A 12,056-nucleotide genomic window follows, 5' to 3' on the forward strand; every position below is an offset into this window, starting at 1 on the left:
GCCTGACATCACAGCATAGCAACAACAATTGCACGAGTTGGGTACGCAGCCCAACAGCAACCCACAACCCGGTACCTGCCTTTGCCTAACAAACCAGATATGATATTATAATCAGCATAGCAACATCACATGCGTGAGCTCGTTTATTATCACAACAAAGGGTGATCGCCGCTTGCACTTATCTTAGCAACAGCAGGCTGGGCACACAGCACATAAGCATTGCCTGCTTTACCACCCACTGCATAGCAAGCAACGTTTGGTTGACGAGCTTGGTAGGTAGGCCAACGGTACAACAGGTTATGCCTTGATATGACTGATGCACGTCCGAAGCAATACAATTCTGTTGCTAGGTTGCTAGCAATAGCATCATAACGACCTTTTTCTGCACAACAACATCAACAGGTGAATACCGCCGATCACAAGGGTATTTAAGGCGGTATCATCGCCCTTCAAAGGCAGTTCTTCTTTGGAAGTAAAGTAAGGTTGCAAAGCAACCAATTTAATTTATTAAATAAAAGTGGTTAACTAATATAAAATAAAGTTTGTGTTTTATTTGGAATAAGCAATATGACTTGCTTAACTGGCGCCCAACTAGGAAAAGAACCAAGTGTCCTGTGAAAAAATAAATGTCCTTAAAAAATGATAGTGACTTAACAGAAAATAAAATTTGATATCCTTACAAAAGGAAGTGTAAAAAATTAACTATTCATAAATTATCCTTATAAAGAGGAAAAACTATTAAATTTTGAAAAGTGGAAAAGTGTAACAAAAATAATAAATAAACAATAACTAGCTAAAAAATATCCTTTCAAATAAAAGGATTAAATAGTGAATGTGTGCGGAAGCATATTTGAAAAATATCCTTATGGAAGTTAAAATTTTTATTTTCGAATTCTATAAATTGAATAGAATTTAATTAAAGATACAAGTCGTAAAATAATAAGGAATTAAATTGTGACTGCAAAAAAATTCGTTAAGAAAATTTTTAATCCTTTTAAGAGGATCGTAAGAAAAACGAATTGCGAATATCCTTAAGTGTTCAACACAAAAAAAATGTGTACCCAATAGAAACCTTTGCGTTAAAAACAACTAAAAACAAAGCAAAATTTTGAAAATTTAAATACAAGCGATGAAAACCTAAGCAATATTAACTATATTCAACTACCAATGGGATGTGGAAGCGGCCAAACCCAACTTTATCGAACGAGAGAGGAAAGAACCAGAAATTCTAGCAGCATATGTACATATGTAAGAAAAAATGTATGTTTAAAAATAATTTTTTTAAGTGTATTGCAGAAAAATATTTAGAGTAACTAGGCCATTAAAAATTAACTAAAAGATTTATATTTTGGATTCTAAAAATAAATACTGTAATAACTAAAAATTAAAAATGGACAGAAGTGCAGTGACTAGTTTATTAGAATCGACAGTAGAAGTAGTTGAACAGAATTTTAGGGAACAGTTGGCAGAATTAAAACGGGAATTTTCAGAATATTTTGCCCCAACAAATAGAAGTGCTCAGGCCCGTAACTATCGTTCAAGGTGTGCAAAGTACCCACACCGACCTTAATTTAGTTAAGTCTCTACCGGAATTTAGGGGAAAAATGTCTGAATACCCAGCATGGAGAAAAGCAGCTAGATTCGTGATAAGCTATTATACTGAGGGCTCGGAGCCTTATTATATTGCCATGGGTATTTTGCGCAACAAAATAACTTCAGCTGCTAATGAAAATCTTAGCGCCTTTAACACCCCACTAAATTTTAAAGCTATCATAACAAAGTTGGACAAGTTATATGCGGATAAAAGACCACTCTACATATTAGAGAACCAACTCAACACCTTGAGGCAGGGTAAAATGTGTATTAGTGAATATTATGATGCAGTTGATAGACAACTGACATTGATTTTGAATAAAAATATAATGACCTATAGCAGCAATGAGAAACTCACTCATGCATTTAATGTAAAGGCAAGGGAAAATGCTTTAAGGGTTTTTATTTCTGGTCTCAAGCGCCCACTTTGTGATACCCTTTTTTCTTCAAACCCACCTGACCTTCCCAGTGCACTTGCCGCAGCGCAAGAGTTGCAACATAATCGTGAACGATATGAGTTCGCACATACATATGCCTCGGGAAGATTACCACAATTGTATCAAAGTGCTCCATTGTCTAACACTTGGCCTCAACCGAATCGATCAAACAATTCAGTACAATATCCTGTCCCGATGGAAATAGATCAGGGATCCTCTTGTTTCAGGCAAAATCCTCAAACAAGAACTAATAAATCCGAGCCATTCAACCATCAACGAGCATTCCACCAGGGAAATAGTTTAAATTATCGAAATTCTTATCAACAACGGTCGCGTCAACAAGCCAACACTTTCGCTCCATCACAACAACAGCATAGGAGACCTTATGCTAATAACATATCCAATCAGGCATCCTTGCAACGGCAACAAGCCAACAACTTCGCCCAACCACAACAACAGTATAAGAGACCTTATACTAATAGGAACTCCACTCAGGATCCTGCCCAAAAACTTCAGCGTATCAACGCTATGGGAAACGAGCCATATTCTACCGAATTGGACGAATATGAAGACCCATTTCTGGATGAACCCTACTGCTCCGAAATAGGAGACACCCAATCACCAGATGAGATCAATTTTTTAGGCTAAGGTCCAACTTGCCCTTCATTACCCGAACGTTACCAAATGGGCAAGTTCTTAAAATTTTAGTAGATACGGAAACAGCGAAAAATTACATAAAAAGATATAACTTCTTGAAAGGTATAACCCCAATAAATTACCCCTTTCAATTGAGATCTATTAATGGCGTAAATAAAATTTCTGAGAAATATAAAGTAAATATCCTGGGATCGACTGCTACATTTTTATACTTCCCCAATTAGATACTTTTGATGGAATTATTGGGTATGATTTGCTAAAAGATATCGAGGCAAATATTAACACTAAATATGGTCTCATTTTCCACAAAAACGGAAGAGAGAAACTTAACTTTTTTCAATGCCAAGAAGTAAACATGGCCCAAACTAAAACTCTTGGCTAACCTTGTAGTATCAAAATATTGAAGCAGCGTAATTCGAATGCGTTTGCGAATCCCAATAGAGCTCTCCCATATAACACAAATGTTATCGCAACAATAGACACTTTAACTGATAAGCCAATTTATTCAAGAAGCTACCCTATCTCGGTAGAAAATTTTGTTAACAATGAAATTGAATCTCTGCTTAACGACGGCATAATAAGAAAATCCTATTCACCTTATAATTCCCCTGTCCATTTAGTTTCAAAGAAAGGTTTAGACGACGACGGAAATCTAAATTTAAGAATGGTTATGGATTTCCGGAAACTAAATGAATACACTACATATGACAAATATCCTATTCCCGATACTACAGTAATACTTTCAAATCTGGGCAAGTCAAAACTATTTACAACACTGGACCTTAAGTCTTGATTTCACCAGATTTTTCTTTCAGAGAAAGACAGGTGCAAAACTGCATTCAGCGTAAACAACGGCAAATATGAGTTTTGTCGTTTGCCATTTGGTTTGAAAAATGCACCGAGCATATTTCAAAGGACAATTGACGACATTTTGCGCGATGACATCGGGAAAATATGTCACGTTTACGTTGATCATATCATCATTTTTTCACCCGATGAGAGCTCTCATTACAAGCATGTCGATACCACATTGAAAAAAATTGAACAAGCGGGAATGCGGGTATCGTTAGAAAAATCAAAATGTTTTAAAAGTGATGTCGAGTTTTTGGGTTTCAAAGTCTCACACAGAGGAATCCAAACATGTCCTAGCAAAGTAGATGTCATCCTTAATTACCAACAGCCAAAGTCATTGAGATCGTTGCGGTCCTTTTTGGGTCTTTCCGGCTATTACCGCAGGTTTATAAAAGACCTTGCGCATATATCAAAACCCCTCACAAAATATTTAAGAGGCGATAATGGCCACGTTAGCAGTCGACAGTCTAAAAAAGTTAGAATCTCCTTTGATGACGAAGCAGTCAAGGCCTTCAATAAATTAAAAACTATTCTGGCCTCGGAAGACGTCCTTCTTCAGCACCCAGACTACTCTAAGCCATTTGAGATAACAACCGATGCCTCATCCGTAGCCCTAGGAGCTGTAATTTCACAAAACGGCAAACCTATTACGATGATATCTCGTACATTGTCTAAGGCTGAAGAGAATTATGCTACAAACGAACGCGAACTTTTAGCTATAGTTTGGGCATTCCAAAAGTTAAGGCATTCCAAAAGTTAAGGCATTACTTATACGGTATTAAAAATATACATATCTTCACTGATCATCAGCCCCTCACATTTGCCATGTCGGATAAAAATCCAAATTCCAAAATCAAAAGATGGACTGCATTCATAAACTCATTCGCGCCGAAATATTTTTATAAGCCCGGAAAAGACAACAAAGTAGCTGATGCACTTTCGCGTCAATATATTCATAACCTTGACGACACAGATGATACAGTTCATAGTGAAATTTCCCTTTCTCATACAATTAAATCAATCAAAAACCCTGTCAATCAATTTAGAGCCCAATTGGTGCTGTTACCATCCGAGGTTAACAGCAAGTCCACCAAAATTTTTTTCCAAAAACTCCTTAAACACACCATACACTTTAAAACTGCGGAATATCTTCTACAAACAATACGGGAAAAAGTTAACCCAAATGTAGTAAACGGAATCTGTTGCGATCTCGAAACCTTAGCAAGAGTCCAGTCGTTACTCCCGGTGTAAGATTCATCCACACAGATAAATTGGTAATAGACCTAACAAAAAAGGAAGACCAAATCGAAGCTGCTACTATGGAGCACAACAGAGCCCATCGCTCAATCCAAGAAAAATATAAACAATTGATATCTGAATATTTTTCCCAGATATAAAGAAAACTTTATTAACAATAGCTAAAAACTGTAAAACATGCCTGGAAAATAAATATAATAGACACCCAATAAAAACTGATATAGGCCAAACACCAATTCCAGAATATCCCGGTGAAATCCTCCACGTAGATATTTTCTCTGTTGAGAAATTTCACTTCTTTACCTGCATAGATAAATTTTTCAAATTTGCAATTACGATTCCCATTGAAACCAGATCAACGACTGATATTAAAACGGCTTTATTAATAATATTGAATAAGTTCAAAAAAACCAAAACAATCGTGTCCGATAATGAAAAATCTCTTCATTCGAATACAATATCTAATATGTTAAAATATCATTTTAATATTGAACAATTTTTCATACCACCCTTACACAGTAAAAGTAATGGCCAAATCGAAAGAGTGCATTCAACGCTAACAGAAATCGCTCGATGCATAAAAGCCGAACAAAATATATCAGATATTAAAGAAGTAATCTTACTTGCAATATATAAATATAACAATTCCATACATTCGACTGTAAATTCAAAACCAATTGATATTATTAATGATTTCACCAAAGATCACCTTGACTTAGTTAAAGCAGCACTTACTACTGCCCAAGATAATATCGTTAAAAAAGGAAGTAACAATCAGAAAATATTTCAAGAAGGTGAAACAGTATGAGGAAATTATTATATAAACAAACGTACATGTGCATACGGCAGCTTTAATTTCCCTAACATTGATTAATAAAATTTAGAAACCATGCAATTAATTTAATAAATCATATTTAAAAATCATTTTTATTGTCCAAAATTTATTCATTATTAAAAAAATGAAAAAAAGAGATTTTTACTAAGACACTGGATTTTTACAAATCATTATTATTAAATTGTTAATTAAAAGTATTTAATAGCCAAAAAAATCGTACATATGCATACGACACGTATAATTTTGCTAACATATCCTAAGTGACCCAAAAATGTGTTAAATATGCTAATTTAAGCAAATTACGGCAGAATATTGTTGGCCGAATATAAATAGCTTTGTAAAAAAAAAAAAAATATATGAAAAGTTAAACATTTTCACTTAATACATTTTTGTTCAAGTGTGGCTTTTGCCGTTGTCATATTTAATAAGTACAAGAACAACGCGGACGTGTAAGCTCTGATAATATAATTAAAAACCAAATTCTGAGTAGTCCTTAAAAAGCTAATTATAAAAAATAAATTTTTTTTATTGAAATTTTCGTACGTTCATATATTTAACGTAGTAACAAAACTATAAATAATAAAAAAAAACAAACACATTTTGAATTGTTCTCCAAAACGCTAATTAAAATTTTTTACAAATATATTTAATTCAAGAATTAATAAAGTAATTACAAAACAAATTTTGAATTATAATTATAAAAACTAAACAACTAATTTTTTTTTTCTATATATTTAATTTGATGAAAAAAAACTATAAATATATAGTTATAAAAACACATTTTTTTTTGATAATTCGATATTATTTATTAGATATTATTAAAACACAACTTTTGAATTGTCATTAAAAACGCTAATATAAAAACCAAACAACTACACTTCTTTTTCTCAACAAAATTTTCGCACAGATAAGTTTATACATATGTACCTATATGCAATTTAGTAAAAAAAAATTATAAATAATGTAATTAAAAAACAAGTTTAGAATTGTCCTTAAAAAGCGCTAATTATAAAAAATGAATTTTTTTTACTTAAATGTTTACTATGAAGAATATAAATAAAACACTCATTTTGAATTGTACTTAAAAGGCTAACTATAAAAGAAAATAATTTTTTTATAGGAATATTCGTATGCTTTTATTTTTGATTTAGTAACAAAATTAAAAAAAAACTCCGAATATTATAATTAAGAAAAAAACCTAAAATCTGAAATTTTCCTTAAAAATACTAATTAAAATTGTTGTAAAGATATGTTTATTATTTAATTTAGTAACAAAAGCTAAAATATTCAGCTTAATTTTGCTCAAAATGTCAAACCAAAACATTTAAAATATTTCGATCTGATACCAAAATTTTCATTTCCACAAGTCATTAGTAAACTTATTCACTTGCAAAAAAATCAATTAGATATAGTTATAAGTTTTAGATTAAGCTGTATGTATTTATAATTTCGTCGTATCAGGGACGCTCCGAACTTAAGAATGGGAGGAGTTAAGGTATGATACCACCACCTACATAACAAAGGCATTTCCATGCATATAACCTGCTGCAGAAATAGGCAATACCAGAGCAACAGAAAACTAAAGCGTCAATAGTCAGTTGATGCAGCTTACCAACAATCCAATTACATTAGAAACATAACTTGCCTAAATGCCTGACATCACAGCATAGCAACAACAATTGCACGAGTTGGGTACGCAGCCCAACAGCAACCCACAACCCGCTACCTGCTTTTGCCTAACAAACCAGATATGATATTGTAACGAATGTTAGCAGCACTAAGCGATGCTATCGTCTCTAAGCGATGTTAAGCAGTGACGTGAATTTACATCAATAATTCAATCATTATGTATCTACATAAACGAATAAATAATTGCGTCTACACATATGTACGTATACGAGCAGCGGAGCGGCAATGCACAAACACATGCATATATCTTATCTCAGTTGTCACAAGAGAGGGCAATAATTTTTGCACGTAGTTGTGGCTGGCGATTTTGTAGCCGAAACTAACTAGTAAGTTCTGGAAATCGAAGAGCCTAGAAGTATGCAGCGTAAACTATAAAAGCGGGGCAGGCGAGTAAGAAGTAATTCAGTTTGATTTGAGTTGTCAAGCAGTTGCGGTTAAGACGATGTCTAGCGAGCAATAGCAGTATTATTTTGAATAGTAGTTTCATTGAGCTATCAATCAGTGTGGTTATTAAGCAAGCTATTCGTTGCACAGTTTGAGTATTATTGTGAAGTACTTTAATAAAGGCCATTTTGCATTATTACAAATTGGAGTTATTTATTCAACAGTTTAGTGATTCGAACTTAGCAGAGGATTGCAAATAAGAGGATTTGCAAGTAAATTCGTTACAATATTATAATCAGCATAGCAACATCATATGCGTGAGCTCGTTTATTATCACAACAAAGGGTGATCGCCGCTTGCACTTATATTAGCAACAGCAGGCTGGGGATGCAGCACATAAGCATTGCCTGCTTTACCACCCACTGCATAGCAAGCAAAGCTTGGTTGACAAGCTTGTCAGGTAGGCCAGCAGCCTACGCCGCGATATGAAGTGATGTGCGTCTGATCAGCACAACTCTGTTGCTAGGTCGCTAGCAATAACATCAAAGCGACCTATTCTGCATAACAACATGATGGGCATACAGCACATAAGCATTGCCCGCTTTACCACCCACTGCATAGCAAGCAACGTTTGGTTGACGAGCTTGGTAGGTAGGCCAACGGTACAACAGGTTATGCCTTGATATGACTGATGCACGTCCGAAGCAATACAATTCTGTTGCTAGGTTGCTAGCAATAGCATCATAACGACCTTTTTCTGCACAACAACATCAACAGGTGAATACCGCCGATCACAAGGGTATTTAAGGCGGTATCATCGCCCTTCAAAGGCAGTTCTTCTTTGGAAGTAAAGTAAGGTTGCAAAGCAACCAATTTAATTTATTAAATAAAAGTGGTTAACTAATATAAAATAAAGTTTGTGTTTTATTTGGAATAAGCAATATGACTTGCTTAACTTATATATTCTCTTTAATAAATTCTAAATACATAATTTACATGTCAAAATAAATCAAAGTTTTACACATGATTTTAACCTTTTGAGGGCAGAAAATGTGCGTTCTGGTGTTGCTGTCAGAACTTGTAGAACGGCTAATATGCGCAATATCTTATTTACATGTTCGAAAGCATTTGGATTCACCATCTGAAAAAATAAGATAAATAAGAAATATATATATTCAGAAACATGTCCTAGTAACCATCGCCGTTTGTAAACTTACAATTTTTCTCTAATATCAATTACAAAAACCATTGTATAAAGCAATATGAGCAAAGCTCGCTAATTAAATACATATGATCATAAGAAATATAGCATACCAATTTTGTGGGTAATCATCAAAATTGTACCCACCTCAAGTGCATCAAACACGTTTTTAAAATTGTGACCATCGACTCGCCTTCTCCACATTTTGACTTCCATTGCAAACTCGGTTTTGGAACAATTCACAACACTTTCATAAAATTCATGCAGTTTATTGCATTTTTCAGCGTTGTATTTATTTTTGGGTAACAAAACACCGAAATTTTCGAAAATTAGTTGGTGTTTCATGAAACGGCTCTTGATATGAGCTATGAATGCATCAAGGAATGGAACATATATTATATAATAAACTTCGACGCTCTCAGTATCAACGTTGCATCTATTTAATTGATGTTTACTGATGCGTGGTTTCTTGTGTAGCGCAACTCTATCAAGGAGTTTCCAGCGCATTATATAGCCAACCCATTGCTCAACCTCACCTACCTGTGGCGAATCCTGTTTCATTAACAGCCGAGGCTCTGGCGACCCCGAACTCCTGATGGATCAAGAGGGTGGGAGGGCGGTATGGCCTAAAAGGTTTCATGTGGTCATAACAAATCGTTTCCCGAGATGGTCGGGCTGGTGCCTTTATTGTGCTTGTTACCGGAACATACCGGATCCGCATCCGGCAAAGGACCATCAACATCGATAACACCCCACAAAGCCTTCGGGAAGTGTCCTTATCGCTACAATAACAACAGCCACGTTTGGAATTGCACGCTAGAAATAGCAGCTTGAAACTGAGAAGCTTGTGCTTTTTGCCTTCGACTTTCTTTTTATACTCAGCTGTACTTGTAAGTTATAATACCTTTGATTGGATAACGGTTGGTTGTACAGCTATAAAGGAATCGAAATAGATATAGACTTCCATATATCAAAATCATCAGTATCGAAAAAAGGATTGATTGTGCCATACCCATCCGTCCGTCCGTCTGTCCGTTAACACGATAACTTGAATAAATATTGAAATATCTTCACAAAATTTGGTACATGAGCTTATCTAGACCCAGAATAGATTGGTATTGAAAGCGGAATCGGATGATAACTACGCCCACTTTTTATATATATAACATTTTGGAAAACTCAAAAACCTGATTATTTAGTAAATAATACACCTAGAATGTTGAAATTTGACGCGTGTACTGATATTAAGACTTTTGATACAAATTTCAAAAAAAAATTTAAAATGGGCGTGGCGCCGCCCACTTGTGATAAAATCAATTTTAAAAATATTATTAATCATAAATCAAAACTCGTTAAACCTTTCGTAACAAAATTCGGCTGCCTTTGCTATAAGGAATGCTTTGAAGAAAAATTTATGAAATCGGTTAAGGACCACGCCCACTTTTATATAAAAGATTTTTAAAAGGGTGGTGGACGAATAAATTAAGCTATATCTTTGCATAAAGAGCTTTATATCAATGGTATTTCATTTCCCAAGTGGATTTATAAAAATAAATGGGAAAAACTTAGTTCAGAATAGAACCATATGTATATGCATTATTGCGCAGCCTTGTAACACTATTAAGCACACGAAACAAACAACAACAGCATTTGAAGTGTACAGCTGGGTATGTAATGTTCGGTTTCACCCGAACTTAGACTTCTTACTTGTTGCATAATCGAAATTTTTTCTGGAGAACGTTTTGCCTTTTTGGCCATCGGTAAAAATCATAATAAATGCACCCTGCCTACATCATGTTCCAATCAAATATACGACATAAAGTAATGAAGTAAACCCAACGTGGAAATTTCGCGATCATGTTTAAGTAAATTCCCTATGAGCTAGAGACTTGCAACTTTGAATACAGCTTAGTGATGTATTAAAAATAAATACATACGTATATTAAAAATTCTTCGTTTGCCACGTAGCATCCACCTTTCAAGAAAACTCATACATTTTCTGCTATCATTTTTTATATATAGCACAGGGAAACCCTGGTTTTCCCAAGAAATATATGTGCGTCCCATTATTTCTTGAGCAACGACCCTGTTGGAACACATTCGGTTAAACACCGGAGATAAAAGTGACTGTATTAGTTTTTTTACCACCGTGGTGTGATGGTAGCGTGCTCCGCCTACCACACCGTATGCCCTGGGTTCAAACTCCGGGCAAAGCAAGATCAAAATTTTAGAAATAATATTTTTCAATTAGAAGAAAATTTTTCTAAGCGGAGTCGCCCTCGGCAGTGTTTGGCAAGCGCTCCGGGTGTATTTCTGCCATGAAAAAGCTCTCAGTGAAAACTCATCTGCCTTGCAGATGCCGTTCGGAGTCGGCATAAAACATGTAGGTCCCGTGCGGCGAATTTGTAGTGAAAATCAAGAGGAGCACGACGCAAATTGGAAGAGAAGCTCGGCCTTAGATCTCTTGGGAGGTTATCGCGCCTTACATTTATTTCTTTATTTTTTATTAGTTTTTTGAATGGAATTTGCAATTCTATTGTAACATAAGTGTTCTGTTTTACTTGTTTAGTATTTTCTATTTAACTTAAGTGTATTTCCAATTCAAATATATCAATTTTAACTAATTTTCTTCTAAGACATTGCTGAATCCGGCTTTCATGTGACGCCGCTTTATAGAGAACAAAGAGATAAAGAAAATGTCAACACTTCTTGGCTGCTTTAGACTTAGGTTATAGCACCGTGACAATGATACAAAACGAAAAAAAATGTCCGCTAATATTTAAGTAACTTTCAATGACTTAGGGTTTTCAAATTTTAAATGTCGTTCAGAAACACATGCGACTAAAATTTTCGCTAGTTGTCGCGCGGGTCTAGGTATTTAGGAAAAACGTCGGAAACCCGAAGATAAGGCATTAAATATGGCGAAAATTCAGATAGTAGCGCCTGGAGCGAGATATTTAGAAAATTTGTACTAAACTTTGTAAAACTTTGAAGAAACTTTTCTTTCGGCAACAAACATGGAACTGCACATAAACTTAAAATGGTGCGCGGTAAAGGCTGAAATGTAGGAAGGATAACAGCAGGAGAGGCTACGGATTGGGGACAAGGCCTCTCCAATCGTTCGAAAACGGCCCAGGTGAAGGAATAAAGC

General features: G+C 34.8%; 1 protein-coding gene across 4 annotated transcripts in view; it reads right to left on the reverse strand.

Annotated features, from left to right (window-relative positions):
• Positions 1 to 8,714: 8,714 nt before the first annotated feature.
• The window catches only part of LOC137250455 (uncharacterized), a 42,998-nt gene continuing 39,656 nt past the window's right edge, over positions 8,715 to 12,056 (reverse strand). For 3 of the 4 annotated variants that reach the window (XR_010952966.1, XM_067783314.1, XM_067783312.1), the window contains 2 exons: positions 9,053 to 9,270; positions 8,715 to 8,845 (listed from right to left, as the gene is read on the reverse strand). The gene's annotated coding sequence lies outside the window, so the exon portion shown is untranslated. Of the gene's footprint in view, positions 8,846 to 9,052; positions 9,342 to 12,056 lie in introns of all 4 variants that reach the window. The other variant, XM_067783313.1, reaches the window with a different exon arrangement.

Source organism: Eurosta solidaginis, chromosome 4 (assembly GCF_040869045.1).
Source record: "Eurosta solidaginis isolate ZX-2024a chromosome 4, ASM4086904v1, whole genome shotgun sequence".
In the NCBI taxonomy this organism is placed as follows: Eukaryota; Metazoa; Arthropoda; class Insecta; order Diptera; family Tephritidae; genus Eurosta; species Eurosta solidaginis.